Source organism: Lemur catta, chromosome 2 (assembly GCF_020740605.2).
Source record: "Lemur catta isolate mLemCat1 chromosome 2, mLemCat1.pri, whole genome shotgun sequence".
Lineage (NCBI taxonomy): Eukaryota > Metazoa > Chordata > Mammalia > Primates > Lemuridae > Lemur > Lemur catta.
In genome coordinates this window covers 101,779,220-101,794,662 of record NC_059129.1, presented here as the reverse complement: position 1 = coordinate 101,794,662, position 15,443 = coordinate 101,779,220, and the positions used below count along the sequence as shown (strand labels likewise).

General features: G+C 35.7%; 1 protein-coding gene and 1 pseudogene across 2 annotated transcripts in view; both read left to right on the top strand.

Moving 5' to 3' along the window:
• Window positions 1-15,443, top strand: part of SESN1 (sestrin 1) — a 99,256-nt gene that overhangs the window by 21,784 nt on the left and 62,029 nt on the right. The window lies entirely within an intron of this gene.
• LOC123633712 lies at window positions 10,210-10,295 on the top strand (annotated as a pseudogene).

Genomic DNA, 15,443 nt, shown 5'->3' with positions numbered 1-15,443 from the left:
TATGAAAGTGAAAAATGATACAGAATCGTAAATCATTTCTTAGTCTGCAGATACAATTGGGGGGGATGGGAGAAGCAAATTCACCTTCCTCTAAAAACAGATATATGTGACTTAGGGAAATTATACTTGTGTTTCTCAAGGACCAGAATGATATTCAACAACATACTTAACGTGAGCCACTGAGTGTATAGAGGGGAAATCACCTGCCATAGATTAAAAATATTTATGACTAATTTACACATAGATAATTGATAGGTAAAACTTACCTTCAGAGAAGCTGAAATAAGTAGTTGTTAACAGCTAGTTAATAGCTCTGACTCAGGTGGGGCAAAGGCAAGATATGTAACTAAACACTTGTACCCCCATAATATTCTGAAATAAAATACATATATTAAAAAAAAGCTAGTTAGGCCCTTTTTCTTTTTTGCTGCAGAACATTTTAGATGACAAAACTATGTTTTCGATATGCTAATAATTAGAGTTAACTGATATTTAATTAAATGAAATAATCAGTAAAAGAGAGCCCACTCTTGTTCACCAAGGACAAGAAAGTTTTCAGAGCACAGATTTGTTTTGGAAGATGCTACAGTTTAAGGGTTCTCAAATTGAGGATTGTGGCTATTTTAGGAGTCTGTGTGCCCCTTAAATTGCATGCAAAACTCTGTAAACTCACTTGTATTTTTCTTCAGAGAGAGCCCAAGTTTTATCTGATTTTCAAAGACATTGTGATCTCCAAAAGATTAAGAACCACTGCTAAAACTAGAGTGATGTGTGCTGTATATTAAACTAATTTTCCTTAAACTTTAGCGAATTTTTTTTTTTCCCGAAGCTCAGCACACTTGAGATAGAGAAAAATATAAGTGATTGAAATTTAGGAGTTTTAAACCAACAAAGGGAAAATTTTGTTGATTAAATGTTAGCTCATCCCTCTTGATCTGCTGATACTTGTGAAGTGTATGTGGTGATTATTTGTATTTTTTTCTTATGATACTGGTCATAAACTGGCAGGCCCACACCTGGCAGTTTACAGGTTAAAAGTTTAAGTCTGGCTTCCAGAATTTGAGACGCAGGGAACCGAGATGAGCACATCAGAGCTGCAGCCCTCATGTAACATGGACAAGAAATACATATTAATACAGAAATTGGCCTTAGCCTGCCAGGGTACACATCCTGGTTCTGCCTAACTGTCTAACCTTGGGCAAGTTACTTAACATCTCTAAGCTTCAGTTTTATTATCAGCAAAATAAAGACAATAGCATTTTATCTCTTAAGGTACTTTGCACTGTGCCTGCCTTAGTACTAGCATGGAAAAAAAACCCAACTTAAATCTATCCTTGTGTATGCCTTAGTTGTGTAAAATAGCACCTTTTCTGATCCTCTAATTCCTTATCTTGATTTATTTTTCTCCTTAGTCCCAAACACTACCTGACCTTATTATTTATTTACTTGTTGAATCTGTCTGACCTACTACGTTGTAAGCTCCATGAAGATGGAGACTTTTTCTTGTTCATTGCTGGCTCCTCTAGGCCAGTGCTAGTATATACAAACAGATGTCCAATAAATATTGTTTCAACTAATGAATAAATGTTCGCTATTATTAATTATTACTTGGCAATTTCTAACCACCTTCCCTTCCATCTGCCTGGAGCAGCTGTTGCTTCTTCTCTTTAAATGAGATGGGTAGGCCAGGAAGAAAGTCTCCTTCTGTAAGTGGATAGCTGAAGTCATAGCTTCAAAAGGAATATTAATCTCTTATAGGCCCTTTCTACTCAAAAGTATGGCCTACAGATCAGCAGCACCTATATTGCCTAGGAGAATATTAGAAATGCAGAATCTCAGGCCCCACCCCAGTCCTCCTGATTCTAAGGCCTGTTATAGTTTGAAAAGCACTATGTTGCCCATTTTAAGGATTATGGATTTTATCTAAAATTGGGATTTAGCAGTAATTGGGAACCACTAAAATATTTTAGGTTGGAGATTACATTTTCAGATTTGTGATTTAAAGTGCTCACTCTTGTGTCAGAAATACAGAAACAGTATCTTTGGGAAGGGAAGCCATTGGCTGGGGACAGGAGTGGGACCAAGGCTTTTCATTATGTACCTTTTCACAGGCCCACTCTGATATGGTGGGCCCTGGGTAGCATGTGGTTTGTCTATGCTGTCCTCCTGTCCCAGCCCCATGCTCAGCCCTACACCATGAAGGATGGACACCCTGCCCTCACATCAGGACTCTGCACATCTCACATATAGCTGCTGCTTTTCCACTTCCGGGGCCTGAGGGTGTGCACATGGGCCCTGTGGTTAGCCATAGGGCGGATAACCCATGTGTAGGCCGTGGGAGCAGGCTCAGCCCATTTGAGTAGAAACTCCTAGGGTTCCAAGTACCTGAAGCCTAATCTGGGTGGGCACGTGCCCTGGGTCCTGTGGACATCATCTGTTGGAAGGATACAGGTAGAAGAGGTCCACAGCAGGCCCTCTTAAGTGTGGAGACCCTGCCATCTGGCTTTCAGGCACATGATGCCCTTTTGCACCTTCTATTTCAAATCATGTGAATGTATTTTGTTCAATGTGAGTATGTTATTTACATAAAAAATTAAGTGGAACATTAAATTATAATAAAATCATGTTGGCTCCAGTGTGGGGAGTGGACAGGAGGGGTACAACAATGGAAGCATGAAGACCGGTTGAAAGGCTATTGCAGTGTTTCAGCAGTAGTTGATATAATGCTTGGACTAGCATGATAGTAATGAAGGTGCAGTTTCAACTCATTTTTTAAGTATTTCATTGTTATGTTGTTGAAGTTGCATCAACTCAGTATTATTAATTTTTTTTTCTTAAAGAGTTTGTGGAAATTAAGATTTCTGGCCCTTGAATATTTGAAAATGTTTTTACTTTGCCCTCAGATTTCATTATAGTTGATTAGAATATTAGGTTGAAATCATTTTCTCTCTGAACTGTGAAGTGATTATTCCATTATTTTCTAGCATCTAATGTTTATAAAGAGTAGTCATACCAGTCTGACTCTCATTCTTTTTGTATGACTTTTATTTTACCCCTCTGTAGGAGCCTTGTTTTTCTTTTTTCTCCAACTTTTTACAAAAGCCTAGTGAACAGTTCAAAGGCTAGTATAGTTAATACTGTATACTCTCCACCTAGACTCACATGTTAACTTTTAGCCACAATGGCTTTCTTATTTTTTTCCTCTCCTTTTGCTCAGCCTCTTGAAAATTACAAACACTTCACCCCTAAATACCTTATCATGTATCTTCTAAGAACAAGGATATTCCGGGAATGAAGATGTTTTTATTTAACCTTAGAGTTTTGAAATTTCATTAGTATATGTCAGAGTGTGTCTCTACCACCCCTTTTTATTATTAGTCCTTTGCACTTTGGTTCTTTCAATATAAAGATTTGAATCTCAAGTTATTCTTCTGTCATTTCTTTTATTATTTCTTCTCCTCTGTTAGCTCTCTCTGTCCTTTGTTGACCTATAGTTAGAATAAGTGTTAAACCTCCATCTTAACCTTTTCCCATGTGTCCTTTCTCTTCTATCTTTTTATGCTACATCTTGGAGAGTTCCCTGAACTTCTTTCAAATTACAAATTTGCCCTCCAGCTCAGTTTATTATTCAGTGCTTCTATTGACATGTTTATTCAGCAGCCATAGTTTTAACTTTCAAGAACTTTCTTATTCTCTGAGGATGTCAATTAAATTTTTAATTAGTCTCTTTTCTTCCCTGCTGAATCAGCCAGGATCCTGGCAAGAAATGGATGGCATAAATGGAGTGACTCTCTACAAAGGTGTGGGCAGGGTTAAGGGAAACCAACAAGGGATGATAATCATTTTGAACTAGTAACATCTGGAAGTCACTGTCACCCCTAAACTTCAAGGGCAAGGGTTGGGTGTAGTTACTGGAACCCAGTGAGATCTACAGCAATAAGAGAAGGCTGCCTGCCTACAGGTACTGTGGCCTTCATTAGAGGAATATAACCACTTGTAGCCCTCCAAATAAATACTCTGACCCCCTTCCCCTGACCTTCAGTTTGGTAGTGCCTCTCTAGTCATGAGCCGAATAGCAGGGGACCCTAATGACAGTCCATAGAGGTGGGCATTTTGAAGCACAAAACAGGGTACAGTAGGGCCGAGAGATGATTTGGAGGGGCACATAGAGAATATCCAGCATACCCATATTGTGTCTATTTCATGCGCTTTAGGGAGACATTTTGATGAGTGGATTGAGGCTGCAAAAGAATAGCAATTGGGGCTGATGTGGTAGGGAAAGCAGCAGCGAAAATGAACTGCTCTCGTGACTAGTCAAGGTGAGAGCAGTTAAGAGTTCTGAGGGGAAATTTTTAAGATTTGAGGACTCAGAAACAAGGAAGAGAGATAGAAGAGAAAGTCTGGCGAGAAGGAGGGGGACAGTAAGGTAGGGATATGGCCATAGGAATGAAGCTCTGCCAATGAAATGGATCCCTTTGAGGTGCTTACATTCTTTTTGTTTTCTTTGAATTTGGAGGACAGTCATATTTAGTGTGCACTCTTAAGGGATTTTCCCTACCCCTCTTGTCACTATTTTTTACCTCCAAAATATCTGTAAAAGACATCTATACTTGTTGCTCTGAGGAATGATGGCAGAGTGGGCACTGTGCAGGGAGGGTGCCATGGGAAGCTCAGGGAAGTGGGTTATGGTGTGGAGGAGCCCACAGTGAAGGTGACAAAATGCTTTTGTGTCCAGATAGACTGGAGATGTGTACATGGAAAGGGAAAGTTGTGCTAAGTGTGGAGGCACTGGGGTTCAAAATGGCATTGGCCATTTTGTTGGATAATAAGGGCTGGAGGATGATGGAACATCCAGGCTGCAGGCTCTTGGGGTTATATCATCTTTTCCTCATCACAGAAGCAACCAGGTTAAGTGGTATTAGAATGAAAGATTAAAAAGTATACATTTTGGCCAGGCATGGTGGCTCACGCCTGTAATCTTAACACTCTGGGAGGCCGAGGCAGGAGGGTTGCTTGAGCTCAGGAGTTCAAGACCAGCCTGAGCAAGAGCGACAGCTGTCTGTACTAAAAATAGAAATATTAGCTGGGCGCAGTGGCACGTGCCTGTAGTCCCAGCCACTCGGGAGTCTGAGGCAAGACTATTGCTTGAGCCCAGGAGTTTGAGGTTGCTGTGAGCTATGATGATGCCACTGCACTCTAGCCTGGGCAACAGAGTGAGACGCTGTCTCAAAAAAAAAAAAAAAAAAAGCATACATTTTAAAAGTAAATTTGTCTGAGGAAACGTAATTAATTTTATTGTTATTATTGCAGCAGAATAACCAGGCCCAAGGAAATAATGAGATGATGTTGATGGCTTCTTACATATTTTTTTCCAGATCTGAAAGTTTCCTTTTTATTATGGCATCTCTTTGCTACTTCAAATGTAATCTATGTTTGCTGCACTGCAAGTCTTCACTAACGCTTGACCCAGGCAAATCCATTTTTCTCTGCATGGACTCCGTAAAACTTTTATGTTTAGCACTGTTTCTCACTATTGCAACATGTTTTTTTTTGGGGGGGGGGTTGGTCATTATCTCTTATCTTTTAAAAATAGTGTTCATTTATTATATGTGTTATTCAAGTGTGTTAGGAGTTTCCACCATTTTGGGTGTCTTCCTGGACCTTTCTCCACTTCATATCACACATTCCTGAAAATAGAAGACTACCTGGTTGACTTCCTTGGTTTCATTTTATTTTTATTAAAATTTAAATACCAGATGCTCTCAGTGCTATGATACATGCCCAGATCTTAGTTACTCAAATTAGTCAAAATTTCCTTAGAGAAATAGAGTAGACCCATATATGAGTCCTGCCTGCTTTCTTTTTCATTTTATGCCAGAGGGATTCACATACTTTCCTTACCCTCACTGCAGAGAGAGAAAGAGAAATAATAGGCTCCTCTCCCCACCAAAAAACCCCACACCAAACCATAGTGATTTAAAAAAAAATACCAACAAACCTTAGCCTCTTAAAAATAAGCAGGCTTATGTTTTGTTTCTCCCTCCATTAGGAAGTAGCAAAGGCTCTAGGGAGAGAGATTTTGGTAGAAATTATAGGTTTGTATATTTTTATTATTAGTTAAAAAATATTAAGCCAAAAATCAAAATACAGGATCTAAGAAAGGATTCTTATTATTTATCAATATTAGTATTAGTTGGAGAGAATTAATTTGCATGTAAAACCAGGATTTCTAAAGTATTACATTATTTTCATAATTTTACTTTTTGTTGCATGTATGGTAGTACTTCTTTTATCCATCCTAAACTTGCCTCTTTTAAGATTTCAGGGATGATCTATTCTTAGTTCAGGCTCTTTTTAACTTGTATTAGAATAAAAGAAGTTCTAATCTTTGTAAAATACCTTCATTGTGTTGATTTTAGATGATAATTATAGGTAGTATTTTGTATAATAATAGAAAAAAGCTATTATTGTATTTTCAAGAAAATAAATTACATTTTTATGTTTTGTATCTTTCTGTCTTTAATAAATGGTCAGTATTTTAAGACACCAAGAATATTACAATTATTTTGTCCACGAATGTGTGAAAGACAAATGTGTGATCCAGGGCCTTTTCTACGCCTGAGTACACATATATTTTAGTTTTTGGCTTGCAGCCTTGTCCTTATTAGGCCCAATATCTTGGTTTTTTGTTTGTTTGTTTGTTTTTAATCTTCCAGTCTTCTTGTTCCACCTTTGAAGCTATTTCATAAAAAACAATGACTGCTTCAGAGTTTCTTCTCCACATCTCAGGATCAGATAGAAAGGAATGTGTGAGAGGGACAACTAAATGATTTTAGAGACCAAGTGAGTTTTATACTGTAGTTATTTAAATTACAGTGGATTGCTATTTCTTTTAAAATTGAAAAATGAAACAGATCTCTGAAAATTGAATGAGTAAATGGAAATAGGAAAGGGAGAAACTAAATAACAATATTTATTCTTATAAATCTGAGAAGCATCATAATAATAACAGCATTGGGGGAAAATAATATTTTTTATAAACCTGCAAGAACACTGATAGTGATAATGATTCTCAAATATGCCCATAGTTAAGGAAAATATAAGCTTATGAAGATTACAGTAATAGGTGTGAAAATGAGAAATAATAGAAAAAGGGAATGATTTAATGAGCTATTAAATTTGGTGACTGAAGGAGAGAGGGATTGAATGTAAGTGCAAAATTCTAATTTGTTGGATCAGAGGATCAATCCAATAGTAGGAAAAGTAGCTGGGGTAAATGCTATCCCAGTTGTTTCATCCAATTCAAATAGCACAATTTCTTATGTGATAGGTAACCTATATGACATACTTGATAAAAAAAAAAGAGCACAATACTATTATTGTTAACTATTTCTTTATTTTTAAATTGTCATAGTATATTTAGCGATATGAAGATTTCCAGGCAGATAGATGGGTATAGAAAATGTAAAAGAGGACTGTTTGTTATTGTTTTGCCTGTTACATAGAGATTGCTAAATTGTTATTAGTTTATCACCACACAGATTTTGCCAACATTAAAGTATATTGTCAGTGATATGGACTTGTTATGCTTTTAATATGCTCTCTTGTGTTCTCTCTCTCTCTCTTTCATATTTGATATTCTCTAAGCTGGTTAAAAAAAAACACAACACCTGATTCTGACCTATGTTTTGATTTGGTGATTGATGATGACCTGTGTCTTTCAGATCTCAGCTCTTCCTTTGGTTCTCAAGTACATACTGTCCTAAATCATTTGCCATTTTGGTATTAAATAGTACATCTTTGGGCAGAGTACTGTCTAGGTAGCTGAATCCATGATGCTTAGGGGCCAAATACACTTTTTCTCATTATAGTCAAATATGTGGCCTAAGTCACCTTAGGTTTATTGACTTTTTCCTTAACTGTGGGCATATTTGAGAATCATTATCAGTCTTTTTGCAGATTTATAAAAAATATTATTTTCCCCTAGTGCTGTTATTATTTATGTACTCTGGAATCATCTATAAGCAAGATGCCTTTGTATATAATTCAAGAACATAAGGGTATAGCTGTTTGAGGATTTGGATGATCATAGCCTGTAGGACAAAAGGGGGGGCAGAAGGGAAATCTAGAGGTTGGCAGATATCAAACCAGTTTAGTGACAAGGCTAAATGTTAGTTCACTAAGAGTCTAAGACTATTTCATGATGATTTTACCACTCATTGTTCATTTCTATGCCATGAATTTCAATTCTTTGTGTCCAAAATTATACACATGGCTCAGTTTTCTTTTTTCTATTTAATTCATCATTGATAGAGGTAAAGTAAAAGTCTGTTTATTGCATATCCCAAAATATTTAGTTAAAATTAATTCTGATATATCCCATTTAATTTTTGTTTAAAGTTAATAATATATTTTAAATCTATATTTGAAAGTGTTCAAAATTTAAATTTTTTATTTTTATGTTATACATAAATAGAAAATTCATACACATTCAATTTGTTAAAAATTTTTTTTGGTCAAGGCTGTTTTTTCCTTACATAACATGCCTTTCAATTATTTAGGTTTAATTCACAGAATCAGATGTGGCTCACAAGTATCTATATTAGTGCATTGTTCTTTTTTCCTGAGGGAACTGTAAAATTAGGAAAAATTTATTGCTTTAATTTTAGATTATGCACATTTTAAAGTCAGATATACATGTGAGTTATCAATAAAATGTGTGAGATATTTCAAAGAGTAAAATGCATTTTTAAAGAAAATGTTAACATTCTGAGTAGCAATTTTAATCACAAATTAAATCAAGGTTTATATACATTTATTGATTTAATTATTTAAATTTATTTGATTTGAAGTCAGTCTATTCTGATGGAAAGATTGGGAGAGGAAGGTGGAAAAAGCAGTGTATAGTTTCCCTCTTGAGACATTGAAAGATATCTGGCATAAATTTAACAAAGAGGGAAGAGTATGTGGTTATTCCTGATTCTGTTGGTTATTTGGGGGGTGGGGGAAGGGAGAGGGAATTGCTACTTTCCAGTAACAAATTTTCTGAGGCTTACTAGTAGTGGTGGCTCCATGACACACTCACTACTGATCTCACTTAATCATAATTTAAGTGAGATTAAATTAGTCTATGTAGTTAAAGTAGAATTGAGCACCCTGCAGATGCTGTACTCATTATAGTTATTGATGGCCTAATTTTACTGACCTAAAAAGGTAAATGAAAGAGGGAATTGTCTTTGCCTTTGAGGGATTTTTCCCTCTAAAAGAGATTAGTTCACTGTCATTGCTGTTTATGTTCATATAATACTTTTCTAGAAACTTTATAAAACTCCACAGTACTGAACTAATCAATAGAAAAGACAGACTTAATCTTCCCCCAAAGGAGAAAAAGGACTTAGCAGGTCAAATCAGGCAGGTAGGATCTCTCTTCTCACTCCAATTAGAAATTATAAAGTTGTATAAACAGGTGCTTTAAACAAAAGATGGGATCTGTGGATCAGGAATATATACACAAGGCATTAGTTTAAAAAGCCTTTACAAAATTTCTTATACTATTTCTCTTAGAAGTCTCCTTTTAAGTGTTTTAGAATCTATTCCAGAAAAATAACCTCAATAAATTATCCTTTGTTTATGTTTTATTTAGTGGTGTGGCTTTTTCCACAAATTAGATGATGTTTACTCCTTAATATAAATGTGTGTGTGTATACACACATGTGTTTCTTGTTTTTTATTGTTGTTATTGTTTATTAATGCACAATGATTAACAGAGGCCTAGCTTTGGTGCTTTCGAGCTGAGAACTAAAGGGGAGATTTGTAGAAAACCAAAGTAGGTCAAAGAGTAACCATGGTATAGCAAAGGGGAAGTCCCTGAGTTTACTCACATTGTCTTGGCTCTGGTGGAGTTCACTTTCATTGTTATGGTCTAGGCCTGTTTTCCTGCGAGTGGAAGAAATACTCAAATTGCAGAAAAGTCTCAGGAATATTATCGTAAGTAAGTTTTTAGAACAATATGTTATTGTCAATTATTGGGAGGACCAGTAGGGGCAGCAGAAGGAAGAATAAAAATTAGAACTGAATTTATTCCTCAATTAATTCCATAGATCAAAAGCAAAAATATGCATGAATGTGACAGCTTCTCTAAGTATGAGGTAAGGAGTGCTGTGTGGGTCTCTGAAGGATGGAAACTAGCATTTCAAATTTTGCCTGCCTGTGCTTGTGCAGCACATATACCAAAATTGGAATGATAGAGGATTAGTAAGGATGACATGCAAATTCGTAAAGTGTTCCATATTTTTAAAAAATTTCTTAAATTTTTGCCTGCCTGTTCAGCTTTTTTATATATAGCCATATGGAAGTGACCATGTTTTAGAATCAAGGAGCTGTTCCAAGCTTTAGCAATCCATGTCATATTAGTTCTGAACATACGCAATTGAATAAACATTAAAAGCAAATCTACTGATCATTGGAATAGCAACTATCACATTTCTATAAAACACTGTTTTGTGTCTGCTTGAGTGTGATTAAGCAGTGCTATTAGAATCCAGGAGTGTACTTCAGCTGGCTTCAAAGATCCTAGATTTGTTTTTACATCTCAAAAGTTAAAATGAAATTTTTTCTTAAAATTAAATTTTAAGAAATGGCTTCCTTGGGTTGGTTAAATGTTAAGTTATTTTCTATAAATTATATATATTAATATATATGAAATGTATGTGGAGTTTCATAAAGTTTGGAAAACTCCATATTAAATTTGGTGTTTCCTCAAATATAGTATCTTGGATTATGTTATCTGTTAGAGCAGGAAGTTTATTCTCTGACTATATTTCCTTTCTTAGTTAGGTACCCTCACACACATACCCTTTTTAAGGGCAAGAGACCCTTGAGAACATTAAGGCTTTTGGAGCTCAGAATTTTGCTGAAGTTATTTTCTATTCTTGTGTTTGCCAAGAATTGCTGACAACTTAAAAGCTATCATATGAGTGAATACCAGTTGCCTAGATTGTTTGATGATTTTGGACAAGTGTGGATCAGGATTTCCTGTAATTTTTCTTCCTCTTCTGAGGCTGTGTTGCCTCTATCTCTGAGCAATTGTATACTTGGAGAGAAAAAACAAAGCAAGGTCACCAGATCAAAATTACTTTTACTTCTGTGCCAAATGAAACTTTCCTTCTGTTACGTGTTACAGTTTTTGGCATCTATTGGCATCTAAAGAGAGATTTGTAGTTAGAAGGGGGAATGTGAAATTTTTAAGACAGGAGATTTTTCTGAGATGAACTCGCACCTTTTGTGTAGAGTGTTGTTTTAACAATAGGGGTATGTTCTGAGAAATATCATTAGGCAATTTTGTCATTGTTCAAACATCTTAGAGTGTACTTACACAGACCTAACGTAGGCTATATGGTGTAGCCTATTGCTCTAAGGCCACAAACCTGTACAGCAGGTTACTGTACTGAATACTGTAGGCAATTGTAACAGAATGGTAAGTATTTGTTTATCTAAATATAAAAAAGTTACAGTAAAAATACAGTATTGTTTTAATCTTATGGGACCACTATTATATATTTGGTACTTCATTGACTGAAACCTTGTTATGTGGCACATTACTGTACTTCATTCATAGACAGCCAGTCCCTGCTCTTTGGCTGAAACGTGTTCCTAGAATTCATAAGATAAAGCAGATTATCATCACAAGAAACTCATTTTCCTATGGATTGTATGATCCAGCCACTTAGAATCCATTTCTGAATCCTTTGTGTTTCGGGGTGTAGCTGAATGAGTTTTTGAAAAGGATATCTCAAAGGGAGACATGTTTTAAGAAGTAGTCCTTCTACTGAAAGAATTGTAATTGCTTGCTGAATGAAGGGAATAATCCTAGCCACTGCCTTTAAACACCAGGAGTGCCTGTAGGACAGCCTGAATATTTTTTCTGGATCAGGAAATGAACAGCTGGGTTCCAGAAGATAAGAGAAGTATGAACTTCTGAGCGGAGGCAGATCCTTGCATAAAAAGAACTTTTCTTTGGAAACTGTAATTGGGTTTTGGGAATTGTTGAGTGTGTCAGTTAGGAATGTGTTTGGCTGCAAATATCAGAAAACCTTACTGTGTGGTATAAACAGATAGGGGGTCTTGCGCTACAAGAAGTCTTAATTTAGGCAGTCCAGAGCTGATGTGATGCTCAACTATATTAATGATGACCCTGTACCATCCTTTGAATGTGGATTTCATCCTCAAGGCCACAAAATGGCTGTTGTACCTTCAGGCATCACTGTATTTGTTAACAAAATTGCTGTGTAACAAAAATACCCAAAACATATCAGATTAAAACAATAAACATTATCTCACACAGTTTCTGAGGGTTGGGAATTTAGGAGCAGTTTAACTGTGAGGTTTTGGCTCAGGGTCTCTCAGTATTGCAGTGAAGATATCAGCTGGGGCTACAGACCTCTGAAGGCCTGGCTGAGCTGGAGATATGCTTTCTAAACTGGTTCACATGACTATTGGTGGGAGGATTCAGTTCCTCACCACATGGACCTCTCCATAGGGCTCCATAGGACCTACAAAGCATGACAATAGGCCTTCCCCAGAGCAAAGGATCAGAAAGAGAGAGAGAGAGAACTTAGGGGACAGAGAAGGGAGGGAGCCCACAGGTAGAGACAAGAACAAGGTGGAAACTGCAATGTTTTTTTTTTTCTCCTTTGAGACTAGGTCTTGAGTCAGTTGCCCAGGCCGAGTGCAGTGGTACAATGGTAGCTCATTGCAGCCTAGAACTCCTAGGCTCAAGTGATCCTCCTGCCTCAGCCTTCCTAGTAGCTGGGACTACAGGCATGGCCACAACACCTGGCAGAAGCTTCAGTGTCTTGTATAACCTAATTTTGGAAGTGTTGTCACTCATGCCATATTCTTCTGGTCATGTAACCCTGATATAATATGGGAGGGGACTACACAAGAGCTGAATATTAGGAGGCAGGTATCATTGGGAGCCATCTTGGAAGCTGCCTACTACACCACACAAATATGTTCTAGTCATTAAGAAGGAGGAAAGGAAAGATGCGGTGCTAGCAGACACCTGCTTGTATCTCACTGGACAGAGTTGTGTCCATGGCCTCTCCTGAGAGGCTCTATAGTAGAGATAGGCAGAAGGGAGTTGGAAATGGAGTTTAGGTTAGTCTAATGTCCATTGTCTGCCACTACCAGGGCATTTGATGATGGTAACTACTTTTAATTTGCCTGTATTGCCTGTTCTTAGAGTTAACAGTTCATTTTCTAGGAGGAGATTAATCAATAAAAATGTGAATAAAAGTAGCCCAGAAAGTTGGTTTTGGTTTTTTTTTTAAGTGTAGAGATTCCTCTAGTTGTTACAGAAATAAAGCTCTCTCTGGTGGCTAGCTACCAGGAATATCTAAACTTTACTAAATTATAAATCATAATGTAGTTTGTTGTGAGGAAATTTTATGTTATTTTCTCCTCTGTATTCTTTTACATTTCTTTGCATAAAATATTTTGGAAGTAAAAATTCTGAAATCTGAAACTATACCCAATGTCTGTGTTTTCAGACCTAAAAAGATAAATTCTTCCCAACGACAAACATTTGTTGAGTTCCTACCATATACCATGGGCAATTAGTATACAGCTTACAAAATTTGGGGAGGAAATTTTAAATAACTTCTGCCAGGCACTATTTTACTTGATGACCATTTCTCCTTTGTAATGATTACTAGTTTTTCAAGAACCATATTGTTGATTGGAATAACCATCTGTTTTCCATATTTTTAGTAGTTAATGTAAAATGACATTTCTGAAAAATACAAGTTGAAAACATGGAAGTAGAATCTGAACTTAAACTGTGGACCCAACAAAGATTGGAGAGGAATGTGGAGGGACTTAGAATCAAAAAATAAATTGAAGGGAGGTAGAAACCAGGAACTGGCCCTCCCTTTCCTCTCTTCACCAGGTAGGAAGAGGGTTCTTTTTCCAGGAAGGAAGGAGAACCACATAGCTATCTGCAGGCAGAGGTGAGAATTAGAACCTAGCATGAGCAAGGGTCTAATGCCTCAAAAACGTATCCCACTGGGACAGGGGCTGGTTCCATAAGTATATTGGGACAGCTGTTCACTTTCTTAGGAAAAACATGAAGTTTGAACCTACCTCACACTAACAAATATAACTGCTACTTAATTTGATCTCAATTTAGGGAAGGTCTTTTAAAGCGTGAAAACAAGGGAAGAACTCTTTAATGGAAAAGATAGTTTTGATTGCATAAAGATTCAGTATGTAAAAAAAAATCATAAAATTAAAATGTAAACCAAAAATTGGAGGGAAAAGTTATATTATATATGAAAAATATTAATATTCTTAATGTATAAAAAAGCTCTTAAAATCAAGAAGAAAAAATAAGAGACAAAATAGAAAGATGTTATAAATAAAAATTTCAAACAAATGTGCAAAAAAGTTCAACTTCACAATAATAGAAGAAATTTTAAAAGAGACCTTTTTTTTTGCCTAGTATCTTAGTAGAGATTTTTTAAAAATTATAATCCTTATGTAGGTCAGGATGTTATGAAATGAGCTGTCTCATACACTGCTTATAGGTATGTCAGTTGATGTAACACAACTTTTTATAACTTTTTATCAGTAATTCCATCTAAAAGAAAAATAACATTTATTCACAATAGATCTCTAAAGGAATCCTTTAATTATATTTTTAAAGGATTATAAAAATCAGATGTAACTATTTTTCACCTTTAGATTATATCTCTGTCTTGTATTAAGTTGAGAAAAGTATTGAACTTATTGTTCTTCCCTTCCTCTCACCTCCTGTTTTTGTTAGTCAAATTATTATTTTTATATTCTTTTGATTTATGACATTTAAATTCTATTCCATAAGCATATAACTCCCAGAGTTAGTGCTATATTTAAGTGAATTTGTTGTTCATCACTGGCATGAATAATCAACAGAAAATTAAATTGCCAATAACTTAGATCTATGTTCAGAGAAATTTTCCCAGTTCCCCCAAAAAAATTAAGGAAAAAAGAAAAGAAACTTCTTGCCAATAATATTTAAAATAGAAAAAAAATTGACAAGGGAAATGTTTGGGCAAGAAATAATCCCAAAATAAAGATGAAAATTACTAAAACTGTACAAAGTAAATTTAATTATCAATAAAAGAAAAATCAAATTTTCTTGTCATATTTGGTAAAATAAGACTTGATAAAAATAATGGCCACAAAAGACAACTCACCATGGCAGAACCTGTAATTGATCAGATTTGATATAGATGATCAAATTTGACATGACAAAAACCTGATGAAAGAATCAGATCTTCATTGTAAAATTTATGAGGAAAAAAACTAATTTCAATGAAAATAATTTTGGGAAACTGAAAAGTGAAAGAAATGGATATGATGTAACTACATTGTATAGATAATTGATCATAGAATTCAGTTGC